Source organism: Prionailurus bengalensis, chromosome D3 (assembly GCF_016509475.1).
Source record: "Prionailurus bengalensis isolate Pbe53 chromosome D3, Fcat_Pben_1.1_paternal_pri, whole genome shotgun sequence".
In the NCBI taxonomy this organism is placed as follows: Eukaryota; Metazoa; Chordata; class Mammalia; order Carnivora; family Felidae; genus Prionailurus; species Prionailurus bengalensis.
The window spans coordinates 4,331,251-4,347,102 of NC_057356.1; the positions used below are offsets into that span (position 1 = coordinate 4,331,251).

The 15,852-nt window shown below is 50.6% G+C and overlaps 2 long non-coding RNA genes across 4 annotated transcripts; both read right to left on the reverse strand.

The window, feature by feature from the left end:
• Positions 1-858: 858 nt before the first annotated feature.
• LOC122470123 lies at positions 859-15,624 on the reverse strand. Of its 3 annotated transcripts, XR_006293838.1 has the most exons (4): positions 4,019-5,146; positions 3,627-3,745; positions 2,752-3,067; positions 859-2,640 (listed from the first exon to the last, which is right to left on the reverse strand). It is a non-coding gene; the product is annotated as an uncharacterized LOC122470123 (long non-coding RNA). The 3 variants fall into 3 exon arrangements; XR_006293837.1 differs by lacking the exon at positions 4,019-5,146 and adding an exon at positions 15,081-15,624 and having other exon boundaries at positions 2,752-3,745; XR_006293836.1 differs by having other exon boundaries at positions 2,752-3,745; positions 4,019-5,145.
• LOC122470124 lies at positions 7,655-12,339 on the reverse strand. The gene is made up of 2 exons (XR_006293839.1): positions 11,474-12,339; positions 7,655-10,623 (listed from the first exon to the last, which is right to left on the reverse strand). It is a non-coding gene; the product is annotated as an uncharacterized LOC122470124 (long non-coding RNA).
• Positions 15,625-15,852: the final 228 nt, after the last annotated feature.

Genomic DNA, 15,852 nt, shown 5'->3' on the forward strand with positions numbered 1-15,852 from the left:
ACCCTATGTGGCCTCCAGTCCTGTGAGATCCCAGGGTCTTTCCAGCTTTTTGTGAAAATAGACCTCGGGGCACAGATATCGTGGTGGATGCAAGTTCAGGCCGAGGTCAGTGTTCGAAGTTCCCTGCTCCTTCTGTTCTCCTAAGCTTACATGAGCCAAATTGAGTGATATTTGGGGATAACTGTATCTGAACAAATTGTTGAAATATCCCTTAGTCCCAGGACAAATTAAAAATGGCAGCCATTAGGGGCGCCTGGGTGGCTCAGTCGGTTGGGTGGCCGACTACGGCTCAGGTCATGATCTCACAGTCCGTGAGTTCAAGCCCCTCGTCAGGCTCTGTGCTGACAGCTCAGAGCCTGGAGCCTGCTTCGGATTCTGTGTCTCCCTCTCTCTGCCCTTCCCCCACTCACACTCTGTCTCTTTCTCTCAAAAATAAATACACGTTAAAAAAAAAAAGAAAGAGTAGGGGCGCCTGGGTGGTTTAGTCGGTTAAGTGCCCAACTTCGGCTCAGGTTGTGATCTCACAGTTCGTGAGTTCGAGCCCCGCGTCGGGCTCTGTGCTGACAGCTCGGAGCTTGGAGCCTGCTTCGGATTCTGTGTCTCCCTCTCTCTCTGCCCCTTCCCTGCTTGGTCTCTCTCTCTCTCTCTCTCTCTCTCTCTCAAAAATAATAAACATTAAAAAGAATTTTTTTAATGGCAGCCATTAGCCTTACGGAGGGTCTGGTCAGACTGGTGTTTAGTCTCTCCCAATCTGCAGAATTTCAGTGTCCAGAAGATGGAAAAATGTATCTTTGGAGACTGATGTCTGTATGTCATAGAATTTGCTGATACGCATTCCATAGGAAAATAAAACTGGAATTGTATGAAAGATTAAATCTGTATTGTACTAATGAGCACTGTTTAATCTGTCATCGGCATGCATTTTCTCAATAGGCAAGGTTTTTACAACATTACAGAGGAAAGTAAAAAGAAACACCACCAAACGAGGCTGCGTTGCCTTTGGGAAATGGTCAAGCCAATGGCCATCCTCAGCTGAAAGGCTGTGTGTCACCTGCCAGGCTGTTCACGGGCAGGGCCGGATGGAGAGCGTTAGATTTGGAAATTTATCGCCACGGACTCCCTGAAAGGAACCTCCCCACTCTTGCCACATGGTGACCTCGCTCCCGGTCACAAATGATGGGTCCAGAATAAACACCTGACCTCAGCCAGGCCAATGAGATTCTCTCTCCTTCAAAGTCCATCCATCAGTTTCCCGGCTTAGTTTGTACCAAGGACCCCGAAGCCAGGAGGCAGCTGAGAAATCCTAACAGACAAAACGGAATGCCAGCACGAAAAAAAAATGGACAACATGAACAGTAATGGCCCCGACTCCTTCAACATACGCCACATCCCTGATCCCGTTCTACCGCGCTTCAAACACTGGTCGATTTAAGCCTCCCAACAACCTGCCGTGTAGGTATTTTTAGAACCATTTGACACATGAGGGAACGGAGGCACGATCTGGAAGGGAAAACACCAGAGAAAGAACAAATAATAGATGCCATTTGGTCCCAGAGAAAGAGAACGATTAATCAGCTGCTAACGATCCAAGGTCTCCGCGGGATGAAATTGATGCAATCACGCTTGGCGTCTGGACAGTGTTCCGGGCGGTTGTCCCTGGAAGGCAGATCCTCGCCCCCCCACCCCCCCCCACCGCAGGCTGAGAGGGGGTTTGGTGTGGGGCTCCAAGCCCTCTGGCCACACGCGGGGCTCTGTGAAATGCTCTCCGCCTCCCACCCCTGCAGGTCCTGAGGAACACGGCTGACTCACACCCTGGGGGGGGGGGGGGGCAGGGGGGCGGGGGATGCGTATCCCCCTCCCCAGCTGGGCACAGGGCAGAATTTACACCGCACGGCCCTTCCAGTGCGTCTGACGCGCGAATGCCTCGCCTCACTGCATCTGGGAAGTCTGCCTTTGAGCCTTCCCTGCACATCCTGTTTATTTCGCCAGGGCCTTAGCGCCCCCTCCCCGCTTCCTGGAAACCCACCTAACGCCATCCAGACAAGATGTCACGAAGGTGTCACTTGAATTAACTGTGATCCCGGAGCTCTAAAGGTTGAGAAATCTTGCTGCCGAAGGCGATTTCCTCTAACAGCTCCATAAAGTGGAGAGCGGGATGGATAGCTGGCCGTAAAGGGGCCAAGCGGCAGGTTGAGGGATGCGGGGGAATGATGCCTGAGGGGGCCCCGAGATCTTACGCCACGGGGAGGGAGGGATTTCTTGGGGACCAAGTGGCTCCCCCAAAGTCCATCTTGCTGAAGAAGTATGTCTCGAGCAAAGCCCTCTGGAGGGCAGCAGGGGCGACACTGACCAAGCTTCCAGCGTTTTACTGAATCTGTGCACCGACTGTTTACTGCGAGGCACAGGTCTGGGCACGCGGACGTGGTGGGGAGCAGCGGACGCAAACAGTCCTGTCTCCACGGAGCCTCCATTTGAGAGAAGACAGAAACGCCAGTAAAGCGGCAAAACAGACTGTACGTCAGATGGACAAATACAGACAGATACAGCCGGGAGGGGGACTGGGATTTTTGCGGGTGTAGACTGAAACTTGAAATGACGTGGCTTAGGAAATGCTTCCCTAAGAAGGTGATCTTTGAACACCTGGCGGGTAGAAACACAGAAAGGGCAACTAATAAATATGATCACGAAAAAAATACTAAAGATGATCATGAAAACAGCAATAATACCCGTGAACATCTGTATAGTACTTACTCTACACCAGGATGCGTCCTCACAGCTTATCTCAGTGATTTTTCACGTACAGGTGAATAAACCCACGGGCAGAGAGTTAAGAAGCTCGTCCAAGGTCATCCGGGTGTTGCCCCAGCCGGTCTGGCCCTGGTGCCCGGGCTCCCAGCACCGTGGCCGATGGCTGGCGGTCCCCCGGGTCATACAGTAGGGAGTGCATGCGATTGTGTGCCCGGCCTCATGTAGACAGGGCTCCCTTCGCCGCAGTGGCTCGGAAAGTCATTTCCTTCTTGCCCTCCACAGTGGGACAGGTGACAGGAATAGGACCCGTGTCTCAGGGCTGCGGGGGAGCCAACAGGAACAAGAGGGATAAAGCTCTGGAAGGAGTTGGGGACACGTGGTAACTGCTCACTAAAGAACGTCAGCGTGATGATCGTTACCTTTCAGTTGGGGGGCGGGTTGTGGGGGAAATAATCAGAGCCAACACGGACCGCCACCTCCGGGGAGGCTTCCATGATGACTTTCCTACACTTCTCATTTGGTCGGCATGAGGCTGTCCCTCCAGGGCAGAGACACGGGCCCTCCTGTCCCCAATCTCCACTGGGGACTGACGGGAGGTCCAAATGGGAGGAAGAGTTAAGGAGCGTGGCGTCCTGGGGCCACTGTGTGGCTCTGATCACAGGCAGGAGAAGGCGGGGGTTCGGGGAGTTGATATTGGAGACAGCATTCAGATTCCTCCAGCTCCCTCCGCGAGGAGGACGCATACGTCCTCCGGCTTGAAAGTCCAGCACGAAGCCCTGTGGCCTCTGGGCAGACTCGCTTGGTAAATACCCACAGAAAGAAAATGTTCGCCTACAGCGGGGGCGGCAGGCAGAGACAGGAAAGCTGGAGAGGCTCACCTTTAGTGTGAACAGTGCGGGACCGTGAGGACATGTGTTATGCTCCCCGGGAAAACCCACTTTCTTTCACCTGTCTGCATACACTCGTGAGTAGTCCCGGATCTCCCCAGCAGCAGCCTCTGAAAAGACAGCCAACTTTATTGACTGGGAAACTCCAAGCCCAACCACCGACAGGCACATTCGAGGGAGGAAGTGTCTCGTGCAAGGACCCGCTGGCGTGGCCACCCTGAACGATGGAGAAGCAGCCGCCTCTCCGGGGCGCACGGGGGGCTTCGGGCGAACCGTCGGCCCGTGTTTTCTCTAACTGGCATGCTCTGCTTTCCGTTCTTTGTGGCTTCTAGGAACGGGGTATGTCATTTGAGCCGATTGCCTGGACGCATTTCCCTCTTTACCTCCCTCTGGGGCAATATTCTGAGTGAATCGCAACCCGATGGCCAGTTGGGTCCTTCGTCGCCGAATGAGTGTGCTTATACGGATGTGAGACGGCTCCACTGGGATGCCTCCTCTCTGCACTGTTGCGGATGCGGAGAGAAACAGCATCGGTTGTGCTCTTCATGTTCAGCAAACGGCCTCGCAGCGGCCCCCAGGCACACATGTGGGTTCAGGCCTCCCAGGTTCCGTGCAATTCTGACCCACGGGCTTTGGACGTGTCCCACGGGACCCGTGAGCTATCTGCCTGTGCCGATCCAGCAACACGCACGCACAAATCTAGGATGATCGGAATAGCCAGATTCAGGCATTCGGGACAGCTGGTTTACCGGCCGTGCTGTGATGTGGCCCCCCCCGGGGTCCCCTCTGCCGTTGGCAGTCGTGGTGGCTTTGCACCGGTGGGGCGTCTTGCCGTCGGAGTTAAACACAACTGAGCCAATCAATACGTTTATTGTTCTGGGGCCCAAGTGTCTCCAACTCATAACATTGCTTTCGCTTCTCCTGTTAAACGAGGGTGTTATGAGTTTGCACGGCCCTGCCCGGGCAGGATGCCCCTGGCACTGCGGGAAGACGGAGGAAATAAGAGCCACGTTCTCGGAGCACTCCCTTGATGTGCCTTTTCATTTCGCCAGTCACACCCCAGCAGCGCGGCGAGTATCATGCACTTCTGCGAAGCTCCATAACCCATCCGATAAATGGCAGGAGGCGCCTCCCCTCAGCCCTTCTCGTTTAGGATCTTCTCGAACACGTTTCTCCCCCAACTCTTCGCGCCGCGAATCCGCAGAAGTACAAACCTTTAAGAATCTGAAACTCACCGGGAGCCGTCCCTCGTTGGCGGCCCAGGAACCGCTGGCTCTGGCGGTTTCCACTCTGTCAGTTTAATCTGGACGCGAATGCAGGTGTTTGTTGCAACCGCCACTAAAATAAAACTGTAAACCTCTCCAAACAGACTTGGAGAGCCCGCCCGCGGAGCGCGTTCACGCCGCTGGCTCGCTTCGTGTTTTTCCTGCCCGGCAGCTGGGCGCAGGGGAGGCCACGAGGCCGCTCACCTCCTTTCATCGGAAAGGAAAGCCCCTTCTCCCACAGTCTCGTCTGGGACCAAAACCCAGCCCGAGGGGACATGTGCTCCCGTCAAATAATAACCAGATCACAGGACCCAGGCAGTCTTAACGTGGTCGTTCGCTGGCAGGGAAAAGAGACTCCTGCAATAAAGAGAAACCTTCAGAAGTGACGATCAGTCTGCGGGCTCATCACCTCTGCTCCGTGAGCCCTGAAGGGGTGCTAGCCGCCTGGCACCCCTCATCACAGGAGGGAAGCGTTCCGGGGTCTGGGAAGAAAGTGGTCACCGAAGCCTGTGTTCCAGGCGGGGAGAAAAAGGCTGTCCATGGAGCTGACGAGGAATAAGAAGATGTGGTTGTCGCTCTCTTTCCTTTCTTCTTCTTTTTAAACTTTTTATTTCCACCCCTCGCCAATACCCCACTTAGCCTGAGGTCAGACAGAATTCTGCGTGGCAACCGAGCAAAACAGGCTTTCTGGACGGCAGACGACAGTCAGCAGACTGTGCTCAGGCTTTGACGGAAGTGCGAGGTGGTCTCAACTCTGCAGCGAGAGCAGGGAGGCGGAGCAATGACCCCGGCGGCAGCAAGGAGGGTGGCCGGTGTGTGCACTGTTACAGGCCGGGACGAGACAGGGACTATTTTGCAAAGCAGGTGCTCGTGAAGTATTTTATGGACGAATGGATGAATAAGTAAATAAAGGCAGTGTGGTTCCACATTTATTTTCATTGTTTTCTTCCCTCGGCTCGTACATGTCTGTGTTACTTTTCTTACCGGTGGCTCAGCCCCACCACCGTCTTCCTCTTCTAAGCCGGGGCACTCCATTCCTGCATCCGTTCCCAAGGCCACCATCCGGGATGCCCGGTGCATCCTCCACAAGCTTCCCTCTCCCAGTTCAACCCAACCCACGCCTGTCTAGGATCTTAGCCTTATTCTAAGTTTCTCACTCCTGTAAAACTCGCGGTTCAGTCTATTTCCTCCGCAGATCCAAACCCCCGCTCACGCACACACTAGAAGATTGTATCTACAATGAGGATATGTATAGATACTCACATTTACATAACTTATATACTTTCATATTTATGTAATATATGATTATTAATTCATATGTTTATATTATATTATATATTGTATATAAATATATTTAAAATTTTTTTTTCAACGTTTATTTATTTTTGGGACAGAGAGAGACAGAGCATGAACGGGGGAGGGGCAGAGAGAGAGGGAGACACAGAATCGGAAACAGGCTCCAGGCTCTGAGCCATCAGCCCAGAGCCTGACGCGGGGCTCGAACTCACAGACCGAGAGATCGTGACCTGGCTGAAGTCGGACGCTTAACCCACTGCGCCACCCAGGCGCCCCTATAAATACATTTTATATATAAATATGTTATATTACATGTATAATTAAATACATAATAAATTTTATAAATATATAAATTATATAAATATAAGGTAATATATAAATTACAACATATAATGTATTATTTACAATATAACTATGTAAATATAAGATAATAAAATGATAAAAATTAAAACATAAATGTTAAATTATATCTATAGCTATATTACATGTAATATATATTTTATATATAAATATATAGATAATATCTATTTTAAACATGTTACATAATCTGTATAATATATGATAAAATAGATATTATCTAAATAAATATATCTATAGGTATATTATATGTAATATATATGTTATATTATATGTAATACATTATATATAATATAGCTATAGATGTAATTTTTAGCATATATATTTTAATTTAAAAACTTTTCTTAACATTTTATTTAATTTTTTTTTGAGAGACAGAAAGAGACACAGCATGAGCAGTGGAGGGGCAGAGAGAGAGGGAGACACAGAATCCGAAGCAGGCTCCAGGCTCTGAGCTGTCAGCACAGAGCCCAATATGGGTCTTGAACCCATGCACACACACGAGATCATGACCTGAGCCAAACTTGGACGCTCAACCGGCTGAGCCACCCAGGTGCCCCTATATTTTAATTTTTATATTTATCATTTATATTTATTATCTTGTATTTGTGTATTTAAAATATAGATATGTAAAATAAATATAATCATTTTTGTTTTATCAGAGTCCCCGCCCCCCCGCCCCCCACCAATTTCTAATCCAGAGAATTTTTCCCTAGATTCTGCTTCTTAGAGATAAATCTTGAGCAGTTTCTAGGAGAGGTGGAATTTGTATTGATTAAGGGAAGCCCATGCTGGTGGTAGGCACGACAGGATAATCAGTGGAGATATCCATGAATAAGAGGCTAAATGTATTTAGCTGTAAGTAACCAACCCAGCATTCAGCAAACAGGTCCTCTAGCCATAGGGATACTTGGTAATTTTTCACTAAGGGGTCTAGAGGTGAACTCAGGATTGGTTCAGAATGCTGGAGATGTCAGCAAGGTCCAAGACTCTTTCCTTTTGTTGTTGTTTTTAAGTTTATTTATTTATTTAGTAATCTCTACACCCAACATGGGGTTTAAACTCACGACCCTGACGTCAAGAGTTGTGTTCTCTTCCGACTTAGCCAGCCAGGCACCCGGTTCCAAGGCTTTTTTTTTTTTTTTTTTTTTTTGTACTCCCGTTTTCCATCATGGGCATATTGGTTTACTCAGAAGATGTGTACCTCATAGGATCAGGATGGCTGCCACAGCTCCAGGCATCAAGTCCTCATATCTCAGTCTTAGGCATCAAGTTCCACAGGGCACGGTGTCTGCTGGGAGAAGAGAGAACCCCTGCAGGCATCCAGCGGTATCAGAAACAACGTGGGGAGTGCACACTTTTGAGGTCTCACCTGATGCGCCAGACGGCCTGCGGGGTGCCGAAACTGAAGCTTCAGTAACTGACATTTAATGCCACGGTTAACAACATGGCTCTCTTCCGGTACCCGCCGGGTCGTCCTAATCACATCAGAGTCTCCGTTTGCTACTCCTGAGTCTCTAACATCAGCCTGACATTTATTACCCTCCCTTACCCACGGAGAGGAAGCAGGACTCTGACTTCAAGTCTTAGGTGGACATTAGCATCTAAATGCAACGGTTTGCTGTGTACGATGCATAACTGCCTTCCTCGTGGTTTCCCATTTGCAATGAAGACGTCCCTTCCGTATGAAATATATGTGCTTAGGTTCGATAAACGTGTCTGAGGATAATTTTAAGTAGCACTGCTATGATCATACGTTGCATTACGGCAAATGCTCCATCACAGTAAATAAGGCAAAAGTCATCTATGCGGCACAAAATGCTGAAAATCAGGAAAGGTCTGCCATCGTCGGGCAGAGTGTGAGAGGGAGCACAGGAGCGGAAGGCTCTTGGAGCCCCGTGGGATTTAGTCAAGAAAACCAAAATCAAGGGGCGTCCAGCTGAACTTCCCAGGCAACATCAGCGGGAATCCGAGGTCTTTGCCAGGACTGTGTTTGCGCCCACACCACCCTGTTACCTCACAAACAGCCACAACAAAGGCTCCTGTCGCGATGAATTTCATTGACGAACATTTGCTACTCCATGGGGAAACCCTGTTTCTGAAAACAAGCTAATGATTAAGAATATATCGATTTCTTGACTTGAACTTCAGCGCTAACATACCAGAGGAGTCCACGAGCTTGTGGGTGTCTGTGTGTGTGTGTGTGTGTGGACACATCTAAGTACGAAACCACAGTTTACTAAAGTCACGGGGAGTAGAGCGATACTTCATACCCTCCGAAACTTTCCGTTTTGACCTAAACATTTCATACACGCTTGTCATCATAAAAAGCATCAATTCTGTTCGCTCCATATTACAACAGCGTTCCCCGGAGCGTGGGGGCTCCCCACGGGTGGGGTGCTGTGTGACTTCACGCGACCCCCATGCGGGACTCTAGAACTTAGAATCACCTGGTGAGAAATCTGATTTCCTTTTCAATTCTCTTTCAATCCCTTCCATTACAACAAGGGGGGGGAAATGTCATTTTGAGGACAGAACCCTTTACATTTGCTAATACCCACTTGACCCTGGAGAGAGACCCGGCCTTGAGCCCAAAACCTTTTGCAGGAGTCAGAATCTAACTAGAAAAGCGCGTGTCTACAGCAGATGCCTTTTGTTTTACGTTATCGGAGTCCCGACCAAAAGTACCATAATAATAGAGATTTTTAATTCCTCATGCGAGGAAGGCCGGGGGCGGGGGGCGCAGGGCCACTCCGGGCTTTTTCAGCAGCTAGCAAATGTCAGAGACCTTGGGCATTTCCCCTGGCCTTTCCTGACCGACTGCGTAATGAGTGACTTCAAGCCCAAAACCCTCAGACATTAGCCTTGGGAACATGATGAGTCAGGTGGTTAAGGTCGTTTATCTGGGAGCTCTCCTCGCTGGCTCTGAGCCCCCTGTCTCGGGGCCCAGGACTGTATCTCATGCTGACCTTGGTCCCATCACAGGCAAAGCGGGGAGTGGAGTCAATATGGCTCAGACTGACCAAGATTCTGCGATCCAGGCAGGGTCAAGGCTTCCTCGTGACCCCCGGGCCGACAGAGCTGTGTTTATCTTGCCCGTTGTCCTGTCCCCACCGAAAACACACTGACTCCGTCCCAGAGAGCACAGAACCTCTTCTGTCCCCAGAGCCCTCCTGGGCACCGCACTCTGGACCTGTCGTTGCCGTTAGTATGGAAAGTGCAGTGCAAACAAAGGCATCCCCAGGACAAAACGCAGGGCTGGCTCCTGACCCAGGACAGGCTGTGCACAGCCTGAGAGCCAGGACAGACAATCTCTCACTGCTCCCGGGCCCGACACTCCCGTAAAAGAGGAGGAGTTTTTCTGAAGAACTGACCGGTGTGGGTGGGTCTGAGCGTGACTGAGTGTAGGTGGCCCTCAGCATGGAGTCTCACGTCTTTTTTTTCAAAGTAAACTCCAGTAAGGACTCTCAAGTCCACCTAAACCTGTTCCGCGCTGGGTAAGCGCTGGGTAATTTAGGGGAAGTTTTTTTTTTAAGATTGTTACAATTTGAATCACAAAAGTTCAAAGAGAAACGTGATTTTACTGCGCATCACAATGGCTAAGAGCCCTCTAAGGAGGCTGAACAGCACTGGAGAACAGCCCTTTTAATGATGAGGTAATGATGGTAATGAATCCTCATTATCCTTTGGGTCAGTAGAAATGGGGGCTTGTTTTCATGTGTATTTTCCTTTAAGGTATAACGTGCCCGTTTTTTACTCAGTTGGTACCATTCACTCGGATTGGCTTACCAGGCGTTTTGTTGAGCTTCATAACATGACTCCGTGAATTCTCAGGAATTTAATGTTGGAGGTACCTTAACTCATAGGCCGATGACATCCTGAGCAACAGGCAGGCGATTATATTTTAAGAGAAACGTAGCCAGCTCGCAGGCTGCCATCACTGAGCTCCATTTATGCCCCAAGCTTTGTGCTGAAACTCGCCGCCATGACAGCAATCACGAGAGGGGCTCCACTTGACAGATGGGATCTCAAAGGACATCGAGGGGGGGCTTCTGTAGAGCTTTTGCTCCCTTGAATAAAAAAAGGAAGCAAAAAAAAATTTTTTTAAAAAGTGAACAAAACAAAAACCATCTGCCTGCCTTTGAATGGAAATAAGGTAAGGATATGATTGATGCCAGGAGCTCTGGCAGCCATCTTGTGACCATGAGGACAGGAGGCTCAGGATTAAGCGATATGCAGTGTGTACAGCAGAATGATAGAGCAAGCCGGGGTCCTTGGAGACCAGGGAGAATTGCTGAACCAAAGCTGAAACTGCCCATCTTCAGGCTTTTGGGTTTAAACCTTTTTTGTTTATTTTTTAAGGAAAATGTTTTGTTCTGTTATTTTAGAAAGATACAGCATATAAGCAGTGGGGAGGGGCAGAAGGAGAGGAAGAGAGAGAATCCAAGCTGGCTTCACGTTTAATGCAAAGCCCGTCGCGGGGCTTGATCCCATGACCCTGTGATCATGACCTGAGCCGAAATCAAGAGTCGAACACTCAACCGACTGAGCTACCCAAGTGCCCCTAAACCTTTTTTGTTTAAAACCTGGTTGAGTAATCTGTTACTGTTACAAGGCAGCATCCCAAGATTCACAAAGGAGCTGATCTAAGTGTGAAATTCCAAAATCTTTGATTTATGTGAGGAAGATAATCAAAGGGCTGGAGGCAACTTTTCCTGAGACCCTAAAAATGCAAAATATAGAACACTGTCCGTGTCAGGTAAGCATGAGACCAGCCCAGTACAACAGTATCGTCTTTCCCAGAATGAATTCCAAATGCTGTCTCCCCCCCCGCGCGCCTTGGTGAGTGCTACTGTGTGTTCTCATGACCCGAGTGGATGGATACCCCGGATGCTTTTACTCACGTTTCAGAACTCTCACCTGGATCTGTAGAGGGGTCACTCCGTGAAGACAGACTGATGGACGCAGACAAAACCAGCGATGTGAGGGACTCAATGGGTGCAGGGGTCTGGCTGACCTCTTCCTGCCTCGTGTGGTGGGTGCCCAGACCCTCTACCACCAACTGTTGGAAGTTCCTATGAAATATACACACGGGGGCACAAATAAATGGAAAAATGCCCCATGCTCATAGGTGGAGTTCACAGACAAGTTCATATCGCTATAATGCCCACATTACACCAAAGCTCTCTATAGATTCAATGCAATCCCTTCCAAACGTCCAATGATATTTTCCACAAAAATAGTAAAAACAATCCTACCATTTGTACGGAACCACAAAGGGCTCCGAATGGCCTACTTACTCTTGAGAAAGAACAAAGCTGAAGCATCCACCTGATTTCAAAATATATCACAAAACGATAGTAATTCAGCCAGTATGCTACTGGTATAAAAACAGAAATATAGACCAAAAGGACAGTATTGAGAGTCCCAGAAATAGACTCAAGCATATGTGGTCAAGTAATACTTGACGAGGGATCCAAGAATACTCAATGGCGGAAAGAGAGTCTTCAATAAAGGGTGTTGGGAAACTCGATATTCATATACAAAAGGAGGAAACTGGAACTCTTACACACCCACAACATCAACACAAAATGGATTAAGGACTCGAGGGTAAGACTTGAAACCATAAAAGTCCTAGAACACAGCGTAGGGAAAAAGCTTCTGGACTTTTTCTATACGAAACCAAAAGCACATGCAACAAAAGCAAAACTCAGGAAGTAGGGCCATATTGGACTAAAAGCTTCTGCACGGCAAAAGAAACAATCAAAAACGAAAAAGCAAACTAAGAGATGGAGAATATATTGGCAAACCATATATCTGATTACAGGTAAGGGATTAATATCCAACATATATAAGGAACTCATACAACTCAATAGCCAAATCGCTATCACCACCATCGTCATCATCCAAGTAAAAAATGGCTAAAGGGTATGAGTAGACATTTTTTTTTAATTTTTTTTTCAACGTTTATTTATTTTTGGGACAGAGAGAGACAGAGCATGAACGGGGGAGGGGCAGAGAGAGAGGGAGACACAGAATGGGAAACAGGCTCCAGGCTCCGAGCCGTCAGCCCAGAGCCCGACGCGGGGCTCGAACTCACGGACCGCGAGATCGTGACCTGGCTGAAGTCGGACGCTTCACCGACTGCGCCACCCAGGCGCCCCTGAGTAGACATTTTTCAAAGAAGACAGGCCAAGTACCTGAAAAGATACTCAAAATCAATAATCACCAGGCAAATGCAAGTCAAACCACATGAGATATTATCTCACGCCTATTGGAATGTTTATTATCAAAAAGACAGATTACAAATGCTGGCGAGGATGTGGAGGAGAAGTAACCCTGATGTTCTTTTGGTGGGAATAAAAATTGTGACAGCCACTAGTCAAAATAGTATGGAGGGTCTCAAAAAATTAAAAATAGTATTTCTGTATATATCTCTAAAGGAAATGAAATCACTATCAAAGGGATATCTGCTCTCTCATATTCACCGCAGCATTATTCCCAATAGTCAAGGCATTGAGGCAACCTAATTGTCTACTAACAGATGAAAAGATAAAAAAAATATATATGGCAAGTAGTCCAACGTCAGCACAGGTCATGATCTCGAGGTCTGTTGGTTCAAGCCCCGCATCAGGCTCTGTGCTGACAGCTCAGAGCTTGGAGCCTGCTTCGAATACAAACGTACATTTTTTTCCGGTTCACAAATCTCCATCCCTTCTCAGAACCAGGCTGACATAAAGCGCAGGCGTTTCCCGAGTGGGAGCCCCCCCGCCCCGTGGTGAGTCTCCCCCTGCAGCCACGGGGGGGCGGGCGCCCCCCGCCCCAGACTGCCACGCCCCTTCCTTCACCGCCCGATCAGAGTCGCGATTTCGTTAAACAGCCGCTGCAGGACAGGCCGGGAGGGTACGATGTGGGGCGCTTCGGTGGGCTGGATTTCAGACGCCTTTACCGCAGCGGCCGCTATGAAAGGGGCTGGAAAGCGCCGCCCGACCATCTCGCAGCCGGGCGGCCGAGAGTTGCCTCCACGGGGCCTCGGATGGTGCGTTCCCTCCGCCGCCGCGGGGGGTTAAAAATAACTCACTTCTTCCCCGCGAGCGATGAGCAGCCAGCCAGCCCCGCGCCAGGCGTCCGGCAGGAGGCAGCCTCGTGGCTGGGCTCCGGGACGCGCGTGCACATTATCAGTCCGACGAGGCGCCGATCCATCCGGAGCCGCCCCCAGGCCCGGCGGAGCCCACCCCCCGGGAAGGAGCGCTCGGAGCCCTTCCTCCTCGGGCTCCGGAGGTCGCGCTAACCGCGCCGCAACCAGCCGTGCTGATGGATGAGCGCTTATCTGAGCCGGACAGTGGTTCGAGCCTGCGGTTTCGGGACCGCGCGAAGCACCCCCGCGCCCCCCCCCCCCCCCCCCCGCCGACCCCAGTGCGTCTTCCCCCGCCTCCTCGTGGGGGTGGGATTGGTGGGGTTGGCACCCGCTTTCAGGCAGCGCTGACCGGGGAGTGGGGGGGAAAGCGTCTCCACTCCAGGCAGCTTGAGGTTTCCTCTGATTTGCATCCGTGAGAACAGCCCCAGCCCTCCCTCCGGCCAAAGCACTTCGTGGATGGCACCGGGGTGGCGCGGAGTCACCCGCTGCCCTCAGCGACACAGCCGTGCAGCCTCGCTCTCCATTTAGCATCTTGCTCCGGTCAGTGCAATGGTCGGTAATGACCTGGGAGTCTGCGGGCTTCAGTGCTGACCACGGATGTCTCAGGAAGGTTGGGCGAGTTTACACCTGCTGGGTCTCCCCACTCACCACGGAAACGCCAACTGCAGTCCGACCTTCCCCAAGGGCCCTGGAAACGTCACAGGAAGTGAGTGTGCAATGTACTTTAAAAATTCCAAGTAGCTGCAAGATTTGAACGGACACTTCCTGCGGCCCTGGAGTTGTGAGGCCCGCCCACCCAGGGAGGGCAGAGGCCAAACTCAGCTTTGTTGTGACCTCTTGGGGCCAGGGACAGCCGGGGACGGCCGGGAACAGCTGGGGACAGCCTAGAACAGAGAAGAAAACGCAGCTCACGATTCTGACATCGTGATGCTGTTCCTAACACACATCTCTTCACATCTCCCTGCAAATCCACGCGTATCTGAGACACTGAACGTAAACGTGGAGCCTGTGAACAGAACACGACTTCTCTCCCGGCCCCGTGAAACGCATTGACGGGGATAACTTCCTTCCCGCTCCGGCACCGAAGGCCCAGCAGCCCTCCATGGCCTTTATGTTCACAATTACAGCGTAGACCCAACTTGGGTTCATTTAGATGCTGATTGTCGTTTCCGTGCAACTTAAACTTCAGGGGAAGAAGGCAGAGTCCGTTGCAGCTTAATTTCCCACCGATTACTCTAGAAACAGGACAGAAGACAAGAACAAAACAAACAAAAGCAAATAGCAGAGAACTCTGGGCACTGAACACATGTCACTGTTCACCCCATCACTGCAGGGCCCCGCCAGGCCCTCGCCCGGGGAGTCACAGCCTTGTCCGGGACAGCAACTCACAAACAGCCGTGGTCCCTGGGCCTCCAGCCTCTCCAGCCCCGGTAGAACGCTTTCCTGCAGTGACCTGCGTTTGGCAGCCTGGGGAAACGATGAAACCACAATGCAGGGAGTTCGGTCCAAGGGAAGACGGGAGATGGGAAGAACCGGGGGGGGGGGGGTCAGTCCCCTTCCTGCCTCTCCCCCACGGGCCACTCTGAGCCATGGCTTCCCCTGGCATCCCCTCCGGGAGGCCCTGCCCGCCGGGGGAGCACAACAGAGCAGCTCACGTGCCTCCTGCTGCTGGCGGGGGCCCTGCGCGGGCATCAGGGAGCAGGACTGGGTGTGGGGCACACAGCACAGCACCTGGCGCTCAGGCCAGGACCACGGGGAGGAGCGCGAGGCAAGCTGCAAAATGTAAAAGGAACAAAAAAAAACCCACCTTGCAATTGAGATAAATAATATTTTAAGGCGATATTTTTTAATGGCAATGTTTTTTAATCACCAAAATTGGCCCAAATATATCTATGAGGGACAAAGTATCAAAGAGTTAAACAAAGGCAGAGAGGGACCCTGCCCCTGCCCCATCCGCCCCCACCCACCCCACCCTGCCCCAGGTCATATTCGTCCCCACACAAGCCCAAACACAACAGGCTGGGACTGAGCTGGAGTCTGTAGGACACACACACGCACACGCACACACACGCACCCAGCACGCACTCCCACATGCAAACCCATCTGTGCGTCAGATTCTGCTCAGGAAGAAGAATGTGAACTTTCCATTAGAGCAAATAAT